At 47.4% G+C, this 21035-nt stretch overlaps 1 pseudogene; it reads right to left on the reverse strand.

The window, feature by feature from the left end:
• Nucleotides 1-14464: 14464 nt before the first annotated feature.
• On the reverse strand, nt 14465-15594 carry LOC119341738 (annotated as a pseudogene).
• Nucleotides 15595-21035: the final 5441 nt, after the last annotated feature.

Here is a 21035-nt window from a genome sequence, read left to right on the forward strand (position 1 = left end):
GGAATAATGCCCCCCCCCCTTTAGTCCCGATTGGTGCCACCAACCGGGACCAAAGGACCCTGTGCTACCCGCGTTGGGGCCAAAGTTTAGTCCCACCTCGCTAGTTGAGAGGGGCGCGCAGTGGTTTATAAGCCCCACTGTTGCACCCCTCTCGAGCTCCTCTCCACCGTAGGCTTGCGGGCCTATTTGCTACTGCTTTGCCTGATGGGCCTTCTGGGCCTACTGCGGGCCTGAATCCTGGCCCATGGTAGGGTTTCTAGTCGTATTCAGGCCGTGGGGGCCCAGTAGGAGGCATTTTTTTTGTTTTCTTTCTTGCTTTATTTATTTTATTTTGTTTCTATTTACAACAAAATACTTATTGTTGCTATTTTTAATTATTTTCCAGTTTTTTGTTTTGTTTTCCGCATTATTTATTTTCTTTTGTTTTTTGCTTTATTTTTTAATTCTTTTTGCTTTTAGTTTTAGAAAAATTATAAACTTTCTGTTAGTGCCATTAGTTTTCAAATTTGAAAACACTTTTTTTGTTTTTTTGTTTTCTTTCTTGCATTATTTATTTTATTTTGTTTGTACTTACAACAAAATACTTATTGTTGCTATTTTTAATTGTTTTTTGTTTTGTTTTCTGCATTATTTATTTTCTCTTGTTTTTTGCTTTATTTTTTTAATTCTTTTTGCTTTTAGTTTTAGAAAAATTATAAACTTTCTGTTAGTGCCATTTGTTTTCAAATTTGAAAACACTTTTTTTGTTTTTTTGTTTTCTTTCTTGCTTTATTTATTTTATTTTGTTTCTACTTACAACAAAATACTTATTGTTGCTATTTTTAATTATTACGAGGGCCGAACCATAAGACATTAAAGCATTTCAAATGAACTATGAAAAAGTTGAAAGTTGGCATGGTATCATAAATTCACCCACATAGCATGTGCATGTACAAAACGGACAATGGTATCATACTCGTCTGTTACAAAGTTGGCATGGTATCATCATAATAGTTGCGGGAGAAAGTCTTCACTTTTTCTTTGCTTGTGTCATTTGCTTATTGCGCCGTAACCATGGATAATCTTCGTCGCTTATCAGGATGCTGGGGTCAGCCTTGACTTTGAAGGGAGGAATTTCATGAAACTTTTCATAATCTTCAGACATGTCTGTCTTGTCCTCCACTCCCACGATGTCCCTTTTTCCTGAAAGAACTATGTGGCGCTTTGGCTCATCGTATGATGTATTCGCTTCCTTATATTTTCTTTTTCTCGGTCTGGTAGACATGTCCTTCACATAGATAACCTGTGCCACATCATTGGCTAGGACGAACGGTTCGTCAGTGTACCCAAGATTTTTCAGATCCACTGTTGTCATTTCGTACTGTGGGTCTACCTGTACCCCGCCTCCTGACAGATTGACCCATTTGCACTTAAACAAAGGGACCTTAAAATCATGTCCATAGTCAAGTTCCCATATGTCCACTATGTAACCATAATATGTGTCCTTTCCCCTCTCGGTTGTTGCATCAAAGCGGGCACCGCTGTTTTGGTTGGTGCTCTTTTGATCTTGGTCAATCGTGTAAAATGTATTCCCATTTATCTCATATCCTTTCGAAATCGTAACAGTCGAAGATGGTCCCCTGGACAACAAGTACAGCTCATCACAAACAGTGTTGTCACCTCTGAGACGTGCTTCCAACCAACTGCTGAAAGTCCTGATGTGTTCACATGTAATCCAGTCGTCGCACTGCTCCGGGTGTTTGGAGCGCAGACTGTTCTTGTGTTCATCGACATACAGGGTCACCAAGGTAGAGTTCTGTAGAACTGTGTAGCGTGCTTGAGACCAAGAATATCCGTCCCTACATATTATTGAGTCCCTTCCAAGCATGCCTTTTCTAGTCAGTCTCCCCTCATACCGCGATTAAGGGAGACCTATCTTCTTAAGGCCAGGAATGAAGTCAACACAAAACCCGATGACATCCTCTGTTTGATGGCCCATGGAGATGCTTCCTTCTGGCCTAGCGCGGTTATGGACATATTTCTTTAGGACTCCCATGAACCTCTCAAAGGGGTACATATTGTGTAGAAATACGGGGCCCAGAATGACAATCTCGTCAACTAGATGAACTAGGACGTGCGTCATGATATTGAAGAAGGATGGTGGGAACACCAGCTCGAAACTGACAAGACATTGCACCACATCACTCCTTAGCCTTGGTATGATTTCTGGATCGATCACCTTCTGAGAGATTGCATTGAGGAATGCACATAGCTTCACAATGGCTAATCGGACGTTTTCCGGTAGAAGCCCCCTCAATGCAACCGGAAGCAGTTGCATCATAATCACGTGGCAGTCATGAGACTTTAGGTTCTGAAACTTTTTCTCTGACATATTTATTATTCCTATTATATTCGACGAGAAGCCAGTCGAGACCTTCATACTACGAAGGCATTCAAAGAAGATTTCCTTCTCTTCTTTGGTAAGAGCATAGCTGGCAGGACCTTCATACTGCTTTGGAGGCATGCCGTCTTTTTCGTGCAAACGTTGCAGGTCCTCCTGTGCCTCAGCTGTATCTTTTGTCTTCCCATACACGCCCAAGAAGCCTAGCAGGTTCACGCAAAGGTTCTTCATCACGTGCATCACATCAATCGAAGAGCGGACCTCTAGGTCTTTCCAGTAGGGTAGGTCCCAAAATATAGATTTATTCTTCCACATGGGTGCGTGTCCCCCAGCGTCACTCGGAACAGCTAGTCCACCGGGACCCTTTCCAAAGATTACGTGTAAATCATTGACCATAGCAAGTACGTGATCACCGGTACGCATGGCGGGCTTCCTCTGGTGATCTGCCTCGCCTTTGAAATGCTTGCCTTTCTTTCGACATTGATGGTTGGTCGGAAGAAATCAACGATGGCCCAGGTACACATTCTTCCTGCAGCTTCCCAGGTATATACTATCGGTGTCAAGTAAACAGTGCATGCATGCGTGGTATCCCTTGTTTGTCTGTCCTGAAAGGTTACTAAGAGCGGGCCAATCGTTGATGGTCACGAACAGTAACGCCTTTAGGTGAAATTCCTCCTGTTTGTGCTCATCCCACGTACGTACACCGTTTCCATTCCACAGCTGTGATTGCTGCTCTGCTCCCCGAAAGGATTAATGCCATCCGCACTTAAAGCAAACCATACGTTCCTTGGGTCACTTGCAAACTCATCCCAGTACTTTCTCTCGATTTTTCTCCACTGCGACCCATCAGCGGGTGCTCTCAACTTCCCGTCTTTCTTATGGTCCTCACTGTGCCATCGCATCAACTTGGCATGCTCTCCGTTTCTGAATATACGTTTCAACCGTGGTATTATAGGAGCATACCACATCACCTTCGCAGGAACCCTCTTCCTGGGGGGCTCGCCGTCAACATCACCAGGGTCATCTCGTCTGATCTTATACCGTAATGCACCGCATACCGGGCATGCGTTCAGATCCTTGTACGCACCGCGGTAGAGGATGCAGTCATTAGGGCATGCATGTATCTTCTGCACCTCCAATCCTAGAGGGCATACGACCTTCTTTGTTGCGTATGTACTGTCGGGCAATTCGTTATCCTTTGGAAGCTTCTTCTTCAATATTTTCAGTAGCTTCTCAAATCCTTTGTCAGGCACAGCATTCTCTGCCTTCCACTGCAGCAATTCCAGTACGGTACCGAGCTTTGTGTTGCCATCTTCGCAATTGGGGTACAACCCTTTTTTGTGGTCCTCTAACATGCGATCGAACTTCAGCTTCTCCTTTTGACTTTCGCATTGCGTCCTTGCATCGACAATGACCCGGCGGAGATCATCATCATCGGGCACATCGTCTGGTTCCTCTTGATCTTCAGCAGCTTCGCCTGTTGCAGCATCATCGTGCACATCGTCTGGTTCCTCTTGATCTTTAGTAGCATCACCGTATTCAGGGGGCACATAGTTGTCATCGTACTTTTCTTCTTCGCCATCTTCCATCATAACCCCTATTTCTCCGTGCCTCGTCCAAACATTATAGTGTGGCATGAAACCCTTGTAAAGCAGGTGGGTGTGAAGGATTTTCCGGTCAGAGTAAGACTTCGTATTCCCACATATAGCGCATGGACAACACATAAAACCATTCTACTTGTTTGCCACAGCCACTTCGAGAAATTCATGCACGCCCTTAATGTACTCGGAGGTGTGTCTTGAACCGTACATCCATTGCCGGTTCATCTGCGTGCATTATATATAATTAAGTGTGTCAAAAATCATTATAGAACATCATGAATAGATAATTAAGTGACCAAATTAATAGAAGTTCATCATCGCATTAAAACCAAAGTACATACATAGTTCTCATCTAACAACATCAAGCTCTGCAGAGCATCTAAATTGATTAAACCATACATTGAAACTATGTAAAACATTTCAATGCGAAAACAAATGCGATCATAATCGCAACCAATGTAACAGCTGATCCAACGGCATAATGATACCAAGCCTCGGTATGAATGGCATATTTTCTAATCTTTGTAATCTTCAAGCGCATTGCATCCATCTTGATCTTGTGATCATCCACGACATCCGCAACATGCAACTCCAATATCATCTTCTCCTCCTCAATTTTTCTAATTTTTTCCTTCAAGAAATTGTTTTCTTCTTCAACTAAATTTAACCTCTCGACAATAGGATCGGTTGGAATTTCCGGTTCAACAACCTCCTAGATAAATAAAATTTATGTCACGTTGGTCGGCATAATTGTCATAAACAATAGATGAACCAATAGTTATGAAAAGATAATATATACCACATCCGAATCATAGACAGGACGAGGGCCGACGGGGGCGGATACCAAAACCATCGCACTATATAAGATGCAATAATAAAAGTAAGAAAAATATACAAGTATCTATATAAACATACAAGTAAGAATTTTTATTCCTTTCAGAAAGAAGATAAGAACAAGAGGCTCACCACGGTGGTGCCGGCGACGAGATCAGCGCGGGCGATCGACGGTGGTGAAGACGGGGACGGGACGTGACAGACCGCTAAACCTAGACAAATATTGAGGAAAATGGAGCTTGGAGGTCGAGCTTGGAGAGGAGAAAGCTTAAGTAGTGTGGCTCGGGCATTCCATCAAACACCTCGCGTGCATAGGAGGTGATCTAGAGCACCACAAAGCTCTCTCCTCGCCGGCCACGAAAAACAGAGCAGTGAGAGTGCTCTGCTCGCGGGAGAGGGGTATATATAAGCAATTAATTGGTCCCGGTTCGTGGCTTGACCGGGACTAAAGGTAAGCCTTTGGTCCCGGTTCAGGCCACCAACCGGGACCAATGGTGGTGGGCCAGGAGCAAGGCACATTGGTCCCGGTTCGTCCCACCAACTGGGACCAATAGGTCCAGACGAACTGGGACCAATGGCCCACGTGGCCCGGCCAGCCCCCGGGCTCACGAACCGGGTCCAATGCCCCCATTGGTCCCGGTTCTGGATTGAACCGGGACTAATGGGCTAACCCGGCCTGGACCAATGCCCCCTTTTCTACTAGTGTGAGGATGATCCTCAAGTTTCGGACCCAGCCCGTATAGTTTCTACCATCGTCTTTCAGCTTGGTTTTCTCTAGGAACGCGTTGAAGTTGAGGGCAACATCAGCGTGGGCCATCTGATCTACAAGACATATTGTAAAGATATTTTAGACTATGTTCATGATAATTAAGTTCATCTAATCAAATTATTTAATGAACTCCCACTCAGATAGACATCCCTCTAGTCATCTAAGTGATACATGATCCGCGTCAACTAGGTCATGTTCGATCATCACGTGATACAGACTAGTCATCATCGGTGAATATCTCCATGTTGATCGTATCTACTATACGACTCATGTTCGACCTTTCGGTCTCTTGTGTTCCGAGTCCATGTATGTACATGCTAGGCTCGTCAAGTCAACCTAAGCGTTTTGCATGTGTAAATCTGGCTTACACCTGTTGTATGCGAACGTCAGAATCTATCACACCCGATCATCACGTGGTGCTTCAAAACAACGAACTTTCGCAACGGTGCACAACTAGGGGGAACACTTTCTTGAATTTTTTTATGATGTATCATCTTATTTATGCTACCTTCGTTCTAAGCAAATAAGATGTAAACATGACAAACATCACATGCAAATCATAAAGTGACATGATATGGCCAATATCATTTTGCGCCTTTGATCTTCATCTTTGAGGCGCGGCATGATCACCTTCGTCACCGGCATGACACCATGATCTCCATCATCGTGTCTTCATGAAGTTGTCTCGCCAACTATTACTTCTACTACTATGGCTAACGGTTAGCAATAAAGTAAAGTAATTACATGGCATTTTCAATGACATGCAGGTCATACAGTAAATTAAGAAAACTCCTATGCCTCCTACCGTCATAGACATGCAAGTCGTGATTCCTATTACAAGAACATGATCAATTTCATACATCACATATAGCATTCATCACATTCTTTTGGCCATATCACATCACATAGCATACCCTGCAAAAACAAGTTAGACGTCCTCTAATTGTTGTTGCATGTTTTACGTGGCTGCTATGGGTTTCTAGCAAGAACTTTTCTTACCTACGCAAAAGCCACAACACTGATATGCCAATTGCTATTTACCCTTCATAAGGACCCTTTTCATTGAATCAGATCCGACTGAGGTGGGAGAGACAGACACCCGCTAGCCACCTTATGCAACCAGTGCATGTCAGTCGGTGGAACCTGTCTCACGTAAGAGTACATGTAAGGTCGGTCCAGGCCGCTTCAACCCACAATACCGCCGAAACAAGATAGGACTAGTGACGGTAAGAAAATTGAACAAACCAACACCCACAACTACTTGTGTTCTACTCGTGCATAGAATCTACGCATAGACCTAGCTCATGACGCCACTGTTGGAGAACGTAGCAGTAATTCAAAATTTTCCTACGTATCACCAAGACCAATCTAGGAGATTCTAGCAACAAGAGACAGAGGGAGTGCATCTTCATACCTTTGAAAATCGCTAAGCGGAAGCGTTACTAGAACGAGGATGATGGAGTGGTACTCACGGCGACTCAAATCACGGAAGATCGGATCCAACGCCAAACTGACGGCGCCTCCACGTTCAACACACGTACAGCCCAGGGATGTCTCCTCCTTCTTGATCCAGCAAGGGGAGAGGAGAATTTGAGGGAGAGCTCCGGCAGCATGATGGCGTGGTGGTGGAGCTTGTGGTATTTCTGCAGGGCTTCACCAAGCTCTACGGAGGAGGAGGAGGAGGTATTAGAGGAGGGAGGGGTTGCGCCAGGGGATGGGTTGCGGCAGCCCTCCCACCTCTGCTTTATTTCTAGGGACAAGGGAGAGGGGGGGCGCCCCCCCCCCCAGATGGATCTAGAGGGGGCGGCCAAGGGGGAGCCTTGTTCCCCAAGCCAAGGGGGCGCCCCCTTTAGGGTTTCCCCCAAACCCTAGGCGCATGGGACCTAGGGGGTTCTGGCGTCCAGCCCACCTAGGGGCTGGTTCCCCTCCATATTCAGCCCATAGGGCCCTCCGGGGCAGGTGGACCCTCTCGGTGGACCCCCGGAACCCTTTCGGTGGTCCCGGTACAATACCGATAAACCCCCCGAACACTTCCGGTGATCGAATAAGGACTTCCCATATATAAATCTTTATCTCCGGACCATTCCGGAACTCCTCGTGATGTCCGGGATCTCATCCGGGACTCCGGACAACATTCAGTAACCACATACTATTTCCCATAACAACTTTAGTGTTACCGAACCTTAAGTGTGTAGACCCTACGAGTTCGGGAATCATGCAGACATGACCGAGACATCTCTCCGGCCAATAACTAACAGCGGGATCTAGATACCCATGTTGGCTCCCACATGTTCCATGATGATCTCATCAGATGAACTACAATGTCAGGGATTCAATCAATCCCGTATACAATTCCCTTTGTCAATCGGTATGTTACTTGCCCGAGATTTGATCATTGGTGTCCCAATACCTTGTTCAATGTCGTTACCCGCGAGTCTCTTTACTCGTTCCGTAATGCATGATCCCGTGACTAACTGCTTAGTCACATTGAGCTCATTATGATGATGCATTACCGAGTGGGCCAAGAGATACCTCTCCATCATACGGAGTGACAAATCCCAGTCTCGATTCGTGCCAACCCAGCAGACACTATCGGAGATACTCTGTACCTTTAAAGCCGCCCAGTTACGTTGTGATGTTTGGTACACCCAAAGCATTCCTACGACATCCGGGAGTTGCACAATATCATGGTCTAAGGACATGATACTCGACATTAGAAAAGCTCTTAGCAAACGAACTACACGATATTGTGCTATGCTTAGGATTGGGTCTTGTCCATCACATCATTCTCCTAATGATGTGACCCGTTATCAATGACATCTAATGTCCATGGTCAGGAAACCATAACCATCTATTGATCAACGAGCTAGTCAACTAGAGGCTCACTAGGGACATGTTGTGGTCTATGTGTTCACACATGTATTAAGGTTTCTGGGCAATACAATTATAGCATGAACAACATACAATTATCATGAACAAGGAAATATAATAATAACCATTTTATTATTGCCTCTAGGGCATATTTCCAACAAGTCCATCCATCGATGAGAGAAACCCAACTTTTGCATCACCTCCCTCAAGAAGACCCAATCAACTCTGTCATAAGCCTTGGAAAGATCAAGTTTGTAGGAACAAAAACTCTTTGTGGGATCATTTTCCTGTTTAATATAATGAATGCACTCGAAGGCGACAAGTGCATTATCTGTAATCATCCTTCCAGGAATGAACGCACTTTGTTCCGGAGATATAATGTCATCCAAGAGAGGCCTCAACCTGTTCACCAAACACTTCAAGATAACTTTGTAAAACACATTACGTAAATTTATGGGCCTATAGTCGGTCATCTTGGAGGGATTCAATTTTTTTGGGATAAGAACAATAGAGGTTGAGTTCACTCCCTCCGGCATAATGCCCATATGAAAGAAGTCCTTGACAACAGCCACAACCCCCTTCTTTAGGGTACTCCATTTACGCTGAATAAACCGAGCCGGAAAGCCATCCGGTCCCAGGGCCTTCAAGGGGCCAATTTGGAATAGTGCATCTGATATCTCTCTGTCAGTAAATGGTGCACAGAGCTTAACATTATCTGCCTCCGTTACTATAGCCTCCAGCAGCTCTAACACCGGCGAAGCATCTAATGAAGAATCAGCTGAAAAGATGTTATGGAAATACTCATTAGCTAGTTTCCCCATAGATACAAAATCAGTATGGACCACACCAATACTATCTGTAAGCTCTCGAATTTGATTTTTCCGTGCCCTCCAATCTGCTTTACTCTGGAAGAATTTGGTGTTTCTGTCGCCCTCTTTCAGCCACGTGTCCTCGATCTTTGCAACCATAGCATTTCCTCTTGATATAACAACTCATTCATTTTATCCGTTACCCTTCTGATGTCCTGTCTATCCGCGTTCATATGCATAAGCTCATAAAGCTGTGAACGTGATTTAGCAAGCTCCCGAGTAACATTGCCGAACTTCCTGCTCCATGTACTCAGTGTAGACATCATTTTTGAAAGAGCATTACGTAGCTGGGATAGATTCTGGACTGCTCCTACAGCCTCCCACGCCTCCTTGACTACTTCTGGCAGCACCGCATCTCGCTCCCAGAAGAGCTCATACCGCCACTGCTTGCCACCGCACGGACCCAAGTCTGAAGATCCTCTCACGCCTAGAACAACGTGATCTGAGCATGGAGACGGAACGTGAAGTACAGAGGAAACACCATTCATATTCCTCCAAGCATTCGTGGATCCGCCCTATCCAAGCGGACTTTCACATTGCTAGCGCCCCCTCTCTTGTTATCATATGTGAACAGCAGTCCAACAAAATCCAAATCAACTAGACCACAAGTCTCCAACATGTCTCTGAAAGCGGTCATATGTTCCTCCGCTCGTGTTGTAGCCGATAGGTGTTCAAAGTCCAACATTGTACTTTTATTGTTTTGCAATATTTCTGAAATTTCATTTTAGTTCTACAAATCAGTCTAAGTTCATGGGTGAAATGCCTCTCGAATGTCATAGAACTAGTTCTGAATTCCACTGAAATATGCCTGTTAAATTTCTGTGGAGTGTCTTTATGACGGTTCCGTAATGCCGCTGAACATTTGTTTTTTAAATTAACTATATGCGAATATCTGGAATGCTTCAAACACCATTGAAAGAATACTGTAGAAACTGAACATGGTCAAAATGTTTTTGAAAATGGAGTGAATAAAGACTGAAATAATTATTGAAACTTATGTGAAAATGACCGAAATTGTTGTTGTTTGAATCGTGTGAAATTGATGTTTCTTAAACAATAAACTTTCGTTCGAAAAGTCGTGAATTAGATCTAGAACTTTACTGAAATAAATTAAATATGTGAAGTTGATCCTCGGTTCCTAAGATGCGCTGTTTTGAAGCAGAAAATCAAACGGTTCTATCTTTGAACAAGTTCATTAAAACTATTATTTACATCTACATTACAATACAAAATTAGTATCATTACATCCATCATTAAATATATTTTTCATATTTTATTTATATACGCCTTATATTAATTAACAGAGGTATATTGTTGTTTTTATAAACATGATCAAAGATATACATTTTTTACTGTCATAAAAATAAATGTCCCTTTTCTACAAGGAGATATTCGAGCACTGCAATCTTTATATTATTAATAGTAACACAGAGAGAGTATGTACATGCATGGTTATACTAGTGACCATCTCCAGCCGTTGGCCCCCCAGGCGGCTTGAAAAATCGCCGCCTGGTGCCGAACCGACGCTAAAAATCGGCCTGGGGGCGATCTGGTTCCCAGCCGAGGGCCCCAGGTCGGCCCCAGGCGGCTGTTTTTAAATTTTTTGAACCTAAAATTCGGCGGACGGGACAAAGATTCGGCGAAGCATTTATATTATTTGACGGATTGAAATAGTTTTTTTACATAAATAAAGTACTAAAAAAACAAACAGGGCCGCGACTACATGCCGAACAATGCGGCGAAGGTCACCGAGGTCGACGAGGTCGCCGCCGTCGTCCTCGTCCTTCTTCTCCTCCTCGAAGCGGACGCCACTGCTGGACCCCTGCCCGGGGTCGCCCAGGTGGACCGGCGGAGGCGGCGTGTCGTCGCCGCTGTCGTCGTCGAGGACGACAACGACTCCCTCGTCGCGGCCACGACGGCGAGGGGAGTACTGCTCCAGGGCACGGCCCTGGCGCTCTAGCTCCGTCCGCGCCCAATCTTCGCGCGCCCACTTCGAGGCCGCCTCGTCATCGAGGCCTAGCTCATCGGCGAGCCCTGGCTCCGTCTTCACGACGGTGAGGCCCGGCTCCGTCTTCGGCCTAACGAAGCAGGGAGGAGCCGATGAGGAGGAGGCCGCCCGCCTTCATTGATGACGATGCGGCGTTGCGGGTGCGCCGGCTGAGCGGCGTCTCGGTGGTCTCCGCGGGCTCGGCTTTGACACCGAGTAACGCGGACGAGCCGGAGGAGCGGGAGGACGAGCTAGAGGAGGAAGAGGAGGAGCTGGTCCGGCGCGACATCCATTAGCCGCCGCTCCGGCGGGGACCCAGGGCGGCAGGGTACGTCAATGGCGGCTCATTGCCGCCCTCGAGGTACTGGAGGACGGCGTGGAGAGTCCGGCCCGGGGCACCCCACCACAGGCGGCGGCCGTCGCTGTTCTTCGACCCCTGCACCACCGACGCCCCGTTGGTGGAGGCGAGCCGCTGCGCCTGACGGTGCTGAAAGTACGCCGCCCAGGCCTCGTGGTTGCCGACGGCGTACTGCGGGAGGGCATGCTGCTCCTCCGTCAGAGATGCCCGCACGCAGGCAACCTCATCGGCGAACTGGTCAGGACGCACGTAAACGTCGGGCAGTGGGGGATGGGGACACCGCCGGCACTGAGCCTGCAACGCGATGGCGCGCGCATGTCCGGCGGCGCCGGCACATTGGCCTCGAACAGGAGGTACGCCTCCCACTCGTGCAGGGAGCGGCGGCCGAAGCCATTGGCCGCCGCCCCATCACTAGGGAACCTCTCGCCCATAGCCGGGGAAAAGCTGAGAGGGAAGAAACGGGAAGAGAGCTCGGCGGCGCCGGCGCACGGGGAGAAAGCTCGATAGCGAGAAGATCGGCGGTTGTGTGTGGGGTGTGTGTGGGGTGCCTCAGGCGAGCGGGACGCGTCTATATAGCGGCCTCGGGGTGGGCGCCGTGTGTCCGCGTGGTGGGAGGTGTGGCGTCGTCGCGCCTGCACCGCCCACGTCGCCCGTGAGGAATCAATGGAAGGCTGACAGGCGAGCAGCCTTGGCATTGATTCCCCGCGGGAAACTGAGGCGATGAGGACGACGAGGCGCGTGGGCCTCTGACTCGGCGGGCCTGACTTTCTTTCGCGCCAAATTCGATCGCTCCGACGCCCCCGAGCGCTCCCCAGCGCGCCAGGTTCGGCCTGGGTCCGCCGGCACAAATTTCAGCCCAACCGGCGAAAACATGCTCCTGGGGACGCGACTGGGCCGATTTTTACGCGCCGGCGCTAAAAAACGTCTTGGGGGACCTGTTGGGGGCGTGGCTGGAGATGCTCTAACACGCACACAGAGTATGACACGCTAGCTAGATAGCAATACTACTGCGAACCAACCTGTGATTGGATTGTTAGGTGGACAGTGGTATCCCCAACCCATCAAGGATTAAGTCTTGTTGTTTGCATATATCCTGATTTTTTTTCCGAATTTCCGGCGAAGCGCGTTCAGTGGAAGGAGACGTTCCCATCGACTACAAGGCACCTACGGTGACTTTGTGTAAAGGAGGTTTTGGGTAGTACCATAGTTAATCTCTACCTAATAATAAAGCAAATTAGGTTTCTGTCGTACATCGTAAAAAATACCCTCGAAGTTGGTAAGAATTACCCACCAATGCCACCCGTAAGTTAAATAAGAAAACGATTCGTTTTTTTCCAAATTCGTCGTCGCTATCACTGTTATATAATGGTGATACTGCATGCATAGCAGAAGCTCTGAGAAGGCGCAGTGGCACAAGCCTTTCTGTCCCACCGCGGACACCAGGGTTCGAATCCCAGGTTCTACTAATTTTCCCAGCCATTTTTGTCACGCACCTCCCCTCCCCACCCAGTGTGCGTTCATGGGCCGGCCCGGAGGGCGTGACGCCTATGTTTTTTTTTATTGCATTTCGTCTTTTGTCTTTTTTTTCTCATTTCTTTTTTTTTGTGTTTTTCCTTCTTTAAATTAATTTGAGATTTCCAAATTTCAAAACATTGCAATTTTTTTAAATCATGTTCGAGAAATCATAAAATATTTGTGATTTCAAAAATGTGTGGGACATCATAAAAAAATCGCAGTTTTAAAAATATTAGTGATTTTAGAAGAGTGATTGCAAATTCTTTAAAAATCAAAATTTCGAAAAAAAATGACAGGAAATAAAACTATGTTCATGATTTTGAAAAATAATCGTGTATTCAAAACAAATTCATGAATATGACAAAAATGTCCATGAAATTTTAGAAAATATTGAAAAACTCAAAAAAATTGCAAGTTTGTGGTCGATGAGATTTGTTTTAAAAGTTTAAAAGTATGTCGTGCAACGGCAAGCTCATTGCCTTGGGATTTACCATGTCGACTACATTGCGATCATGTGGATATCGCATATGTTAGGGTATTGAGTCATACTTATTTGGCTAGAGTGTAATTCTTTATCCTCAAGTTCTGCAAATATTTCCCCTCTTTTTGTGATGCACCTCCCCTCCCCCAGTGCGTGTTCATGGGCCGGCACGCAGGGCGTGACTCCCCTATTTTTTTTCATTTCATCTTTTGTATTTTTCTTTTATTTTCTCATTTCTTTTTTTGTTTTCTCCTTTTTTAAATTAATTTGATATTTTCAAATTTCAAAACATTGCAAATTTTGAAAAACATGTTTGAGAAATCATAAAATGTTTGTGAATTCAGAAATGTGTGTGAAATCATAAAATTTTCGCAGTTTCAATAAATATTAGAATTTACAAAACTGTTCGCAAATTATAAAACATGTTCGCAACATCGCGAGTCACTGTGTTAAAATAGAGAACGCTCATATGTCAGGGTATTGAGTCAAACTTATTTGGCTAGCATGTAAATTTTCTCTCCCGTTGCAACGCACGGGCATGTTTGCTAGTAACTCTAAAGACAGGAACATAGTTAGAAAACCAACGATTTCTCCAAAAGTTTGGTAATTTCCGCGTGTACCAAAATATTTGTAACTCAAAATTTCGGGTCATATTCGCTAATTTCAAACAAACATCAAATTCGGTCAAACCCCATTAAAATTAAGTAAATTTCGATGGATCCAATTCTGAAATAATTCTCCGACACTTCGGTGAAGACCAAACTTGTTATGTTGCCGATTAAACATCGAACCTGAGAGAGAAACTCAGAAAGTCCCATACTTGTCGACGTGACCGCAACATGTACAAAAATTATTCAGTGCGCTAAAACTAATTAGTCACACACGCCGGCCAGTACAGATCCATGACAACAAAACTCAACTAGCAATGGCAAGTACTGTAGTTGGTTACACGAGTAGTATCTTGAGCCGTCTGGCCGACCTGGCAAAGTCCCTGCAAGAGATCGATCCGTTTGATAATGTTGTTAGCCGCGACGCCAACGATTTTGTGTTGTGCAACAGGATTCGATGCATAGACAGGAAAATGAAACCACGACTTACTCCCACGGCGCGTCTCCAACTAACATCCAGTCTCCATCCCCGTCCTCGTAGGTGACAGCCATGCCGGTCCGGCTCCTCCCGTACATCTGGATCACCATAGTGATTGGTGGAGGAGGGGAACATGAGGCGGAGCGTGTGGTGGAGCTGGTGGTAGGAGGCGTGGCGGGACAGGTCCACCTTCCTCCCGATGGGCACCCCTTCCATCTTCACCTTCACGTGGCCGCCGTTGCTGCGCGGGCGGTGCCCGATCTTCACCGGCGGCCACCCCACCAGCCTCTTCCTCCTGCACGAATTACACGCGACCCTGCGGTCAGTTTCACGAAAGAGAAAGGGCATGGAACACCACCGATGAAACACTCACTTGTTGCCCATTTCCCAGTGGCGAGCGTCGCCGCTGCCGTGGTCACCCCCGTCGTCATCGTCGCGAAGGAAGAGTGGCAGCGTTGCCTCGTTGATCCCGAACGCCTCCTTCGTCCCCCTCTTGCCGCACGCGCCCGCGTGGTTCGGCGGTGCAAGCCCCAGCTCCAGCTCCAGCTCCATGGCGCCGGTGGCTCCTCTCCTCGGACAGGACAGCGGTTTCCCCTGTACGTGATCTGATCACAGTTGAAGACTTCGAGGTAGCTAAGCTAGCTGCGTACTCCGGCAACACAGTAGCATCGATGCGCAGCGTATATATGCACGCACGCACGCACGCGCGGGGCACCGGGGCCGACAATACGCACATGCGGGTGTAGAGACTGGAGAGAGATATTAGATGGCCGCGGTCGACGCTCGGTGATAGTGGAGGTCGATCCGGAGAGGGTGAACTCCCGGCGGCGGGGGACATGGTGTCGGGGCTCATGGTGCCGGGCTGCAAGCAGCGGGCGGGCTGTCTGCCAGCTGCCGCGGCGCTCTCTTGCGTGGTGTGCCGCGCTACGTCCATCGATCGATCGCAACCCATGCTGATGTGCCTGCCCGTTTTGGGGCGTAGGTGGTGCGTGTCTCTACGTCGATCGGTGTGTTTTGGCTAGTCACCTTTTTTGTGCACGCGCGCGCCCGGGCTCACGACACGGTCCAGGTCCTGGAATCGCTGCTACATTCATGCATGCACACGCCTTGTGTGATTCGATGGTTTTTTTAAAAAAAAAAAGAAGGATGACCCCGTCCTCTGCATCTGGGAGATGCATGCGGTCATTTTATTGGTTATTCTCGAGGAACTTACAAAGCAGTGGCGTAGCCAGGATTTTATGTCAGGGTGGTCCAATTGGCACAAAATAAAATTTACACCACAAATTTAACGAACCAACATATGCACACAAAATATATCCAAAGCACATATCATGATATCAATAAGGTCTTGCAAAGCATATTAAAATTCATGTTCAAGTTTTACATTTGCGTAAAATATGACACACCTTATTTGTCGGTATACCGCCTTCTCAAGACCATGAAAGTCTCAATTATTTTATCTTCAGTCACTTTGGAGAAAGCATCTCGTTCCATGTATGTGACTAGGAAATCGTTCAAATCTTCAGAGTAAAAGGAAGTTGTTCTTTGAATTAGAGAAGAACAAAAATCTTACTCTGCACGGGGCTGTACACCTGTACCTATGCGTGTGTGTGCAGTTCCTTCCTCGCCTCATCGGCCGCCGGGACGGGCGTCCTTCGCCGGCCGCTTGGCCGTCGCCGTCGGCGGGTGCCCTGCCGGAGTGCCTGCCTTGCGCAATTGCGTTGGGCGATTGAGCTAGCCGCTAGGGTTTTAGTCTTTCAGACTTCCGGAGACCAAAGAAGACGAGTAGATGACGAGGAGTCAGGAATTAGGAACCATCAGGGTACGCGTACCAGGAAATGGAAGAAACGAGCCAACGCTTCGCATGTACATGGGCTGAGACCTGACTTGGGCCTGGATATGTTTCTTTTTTTCAGAGAAGTACTAAACTAATGGGCCAAATTCCAGGGTGGTCCATGGACCACCCTGGCCACCCTACAGCTACGTCACTGTTATAAAGTAGTATAACAATATGTCTGAATCCGCCATCTTGCCAACATCTGCTGCTCCTCCAATCCATATTATGAAGGGGTGCAAGCTGGACCAAATACCCAGACATCTCACTTAAGCCTAACATCTAAAGACGAAGGCCCCGACCGAGCCACGTACCGGGTCCGGGGCACAAACCGGTCCGACACACTCACATGTGTCGTCGCCGCCATCCTTCACTGGTCCATCTTCAGAGCAGATTGAGGTGCCAACCTTGGCAGGTGCCTCCACCATCAACGCCACCATGACGCCAGACGACGACCTCCACCTACGCGAGTCCATCTGCAAGCAACGACACAGATCCATGCTAGGATAGGGCCACACTACCGCCGTCGCCCACCACCCACAAGCGCCACCCAGCCCCAAGGTTTCCAAAGCGGCGCCTTCAAGAAGGGGACGACGTCGTGAGCGCCGTCGCCGCCCAACAAAGTTAGGACTTTCGTCCGGGAGACCTAGGGGAAGGGGAAGTGAGGGGATCAATCCATACCGACGCCTTCAAGGAGGGGAACGACGCCCTCAGGCGTCGCCGTCGACGCGGCCGGCCATGGCTGACCAGGGATTTCGCCCGAACTAGTTCCCCGCCACCAGCGCCGCCACCTGTACAGAACCGGCGACCCAAGGAAATGCTGCCCGACCAAGCTGGGCCGCACGCCGAACAGGGAAGGAGGGGAGGCGCCATATCGCGCGCACCGGCCACCGCAGAAGCCATAGGCGGCAGCCAACGACCACCAGATCCCGCTGCCCGCTCGGCCGGGACGCTAGATCTACCGATCGCACGGCTACTATCCAGCCGTGCCTTGCCAATAAAGCCGCCGCTCCAGATCCGGAATTCTCCACGCAGAGGCAGCACAACCGAGGCCCCGCCGCCACCATCCTTGATTGGATGGTTATGGGCTAGTGATTTGAATTCTTGGATCGCCGTGTCATGCATGTGAAAAAAAAACTTGATGATAGGGGCTCCTCATCCTCCGGTGCGGACGTTCCCCACATGGGCGCAGCGCATGCCCCCAAGTCAAGGGAGACAAACCAGCCAGTGTCACTCGTCCATGCTTCGCCCACTCCAGTCAGTCACAGTACATGTAACAGTGTGTCTGAATCGATCTGCATGGACTATGGACACCGTGCATGTGCATGCTTGCCCACTCCTCTGCCGACTCTCTCATACTGTAGCAGCAGAAAATTGGAGCGTGTTCTTCACGTCCCTACACCACACTACAGTTTATGCACGTACACATGCATGATGCATCCACGCGCAATTTCTGAGGGGAGACAGGATAATTACACAGAGAGGGCCGTTTGTCAAAAGTTTGGGCGTAGTGCAACGTCAATTTCCACTCGCTAGCAAAAGGTGAAACGCGTCCGGTATGAATGCTTTGTCCAGTACCATGGATCAGTTTCCGTCCGTGTGACACGACACGGCCGATGAAAGCGCGATATCGATGCTCCGCCATGATTCGGTAGCTAGCTGGTAAAGCTTAATTAGTCGGGATTTCGGCACCGGAATGCGTGGCTCAATTGACCGGTGCATGCATGTGGCATCCCGTCGACGATATCTTTGAAGCATCAAGGGACACATGACATGATGCACACAACAGCCATATCTAATCTAACGCTAGGCTTTAGGAACACCCGTGCCTGTCAGGATCAGGTTTTTAACTCTTAGCTAGAATGACTGTTTTGTGCTAGCTAAGTTAGCTAGTCCAAGGGCCGGTCCTAGGGCATGCCCAAAGGTGTGGCGGCCTAGGGCCCATGTATGGGGGCGTAGTGCTACGTTAATTTCCACTGGCTAATAGAAGGTGAAAATGTGTCGGGTACGAATGCATTGTCCAAGTACCGTGGATCAGTTTCCGTGTGACCGGCAGGATCAACGCTATTACCGCCATGATTGAGTAGCTAGTTAGCTTAAGGCTGGCCATAGTGGGGATAACATAAGTAGTATTCCTTCCGTCTAGGTGAGTAAGTCATTTTAGATTGTGCACCGTGACCAAGGAGGAGGGAAAAACAAGAAAACTTAATGTTCATTTGCTAATTAATAGCATTACATGCAATGAACTAACCACTGCATGTTGTGTTTGGTAGTCTGAAGTCATTAAAAGCATGCACACCTTACTTCTCTTATTAGTTGATATGTCAAGAAACAAGAAACGAGGTAGAATTTAATGCACCGCGCCTAAATGTTTTGGAATTATTTGGTTTTTATAAGATGACTTACACACCTAGACGGAGTATCATGCATTTGGGACTCACAAACATGCTTATGTGGCAGACAATTAAAAAAAAGATGATTATACTAACATAGGTAGATACTGTAACATAATAAATATGATGTTGCTATGTGTCATGCATGGTACTCCCTCCGTTCTTAAATATTTGTCTTTTTAGAGTTTCAAATGGACTATCACATACATTTGTACATAGACATATTTTAGAGTATAGATTCGCTCATTTTGCTTCGTATGTAGTCACTTGTTGAAATCTCAACAAAGACAAATATTTAGGAACGGAGGAAGTAATAAATAAGACCATCTATGATACTAATCTATGATACTATGCACTATAGAGATAGTAATATAGACTAGTAACATATGCACGTTATTAGTCTAAGTTACTCCCCACTATGACCAGCCTAAGTACTCGGGGTTAGGCATCCCAGACTGCGTGGTTTCATTGACCGGCGGTGCGTTCATTTGGCATCACATTCAAGATCTCTTTGAAGAAGCATCAAGGGACACATGACATGATGCTCACCAGCCATATCTAATCTAACTCTAGGCTTTAGAAACACCCGAGCCGGTCAGGATCAGGTTCTTAACTCTCATCTAGATTGACTTCTTTGTGCTAGCTGCAGCTGTTTCAATGAACTTTTGGTGCAAAACATCGAGCCTGGTACGTAGTATCAAGTCCAGACCGCCGTTCATCCTTCGTCATAAAAATAAAAAAGTCGAGACCACCGACCCGCCAAAAGCTAGAAGCGCCCAGACCATCGGGAATCGACGAACAAAGGTCGGTAATTACTCCCTCCGTTTCATAATATAAACGCGTTTTTGACACTTATATTACAAGACGGAGGGAGCAAGGGCCAGGTTGAGCGAACCACATGTGTCCTTTCAGAAGCAGAAAACATTTTAGTTTACGTCCCAGCCTGCCTCTCCGTGCGGTGTACTTGCACCCAGTCGATCTCTTCACGGAGAGTAAAGATTCGACCGCCAAACTAACGTGCATGACAAGTATTATGCCGGTTAGTAAATTGACTCGATCGTCCGGCCCCGATTGATTTTTCTCCTGGTTCGTTTGGGTTGCCTTTTTTTTTTTCTTTGTTTTTGTTTTCTTAAGTGGGCTACTTTTTTGTTCGTGCTGGACTGTCCTTTTTTCTTGCTTGTACGTTTGTACCTCTTTTTTTTGTTGTCTTTCTCTTACTTTTCTTTTGAGCATCAGCTGTCTTTCTCTTACTTGGTTGGTTCTTTTCTTTCTGCGTCTATTTGGGTTGTGCAATATATCGGCGTATGAAGTCGAAATACGGTATATGTCTCTTTTCATGGGGGGCGGGTTTGGCTAGCGACCAAAACCTAGCCGCCGCCGCCAAGAGAGCCATCTTTCCGGCGGCTCTCCTCCGCCGGCGACCTCTTGGTCGTCGGTCGTGAGGGGGGTCGCCGGATCCCGTGCGTGCGGATCGTTTTTGCTTTAGGTTTAGAGCCCTAATAGCTTAGGTTTTTAGATCGTCCGACGTCTTGGCTTCGACGGCGGCGACGGCGATGCTGAATAAAGAAGTTCTAGGTTCTTCTCGGGCGAGGCGATCGTCTCTTTGCTCGGTGATGGATTTGGAAACCAGTCTGTTCAAGCGGGGATATCGTGGCGGCGACGACATCCTTGTGGTGGACTTGTGTCCTCGGGCTCCGCCGTTGCGACGACGTCTGCTCCAGCGTCGACGCGGAGCTTGGGAGGTAGTTCGGAAGCAGATGCAGATTATGATCTGCATCGACGACATCTGGAAGACAGAACATGTGCTGGGTTCGTGGTTGATGGATGGCAGGTATGGTTTCCTACTTCGGCGTCTTAGTCGTTGTGGGGTCTCAGATCTGGAGTTTGATAGCGTGTCCGGGGTGTTGCCCCGGTCTGATTCGTTCAACGGCAATGGCTTCATCTTTGGTGAGCCACCTTGGAGGTCCGCAAAGCTGCATATCAGCGATGGAGCCGCGTCGAGCTCGGGTGAGGAGGTGATCCCTCATTTTTTTCTTTGGTGGCTGCTGTGAGGCAAG

Source organism: Triticum dicoccoides, chromosome 7B (assembly GCF_002162155.2).
Source record: "Triticum dicoccoides isolate Atlit2015 ecotype Zavitan chromosome 7B, WEW_v2.0, whole genome shotgun sequence".
In the NCBI taxonomy this organism is placed as follows: Eukaryota; Viridiplantae; Streptophyta; class Magnoliopsida; order Poales; family Poaceae; genus Triticum; species Triticum dicoccoides.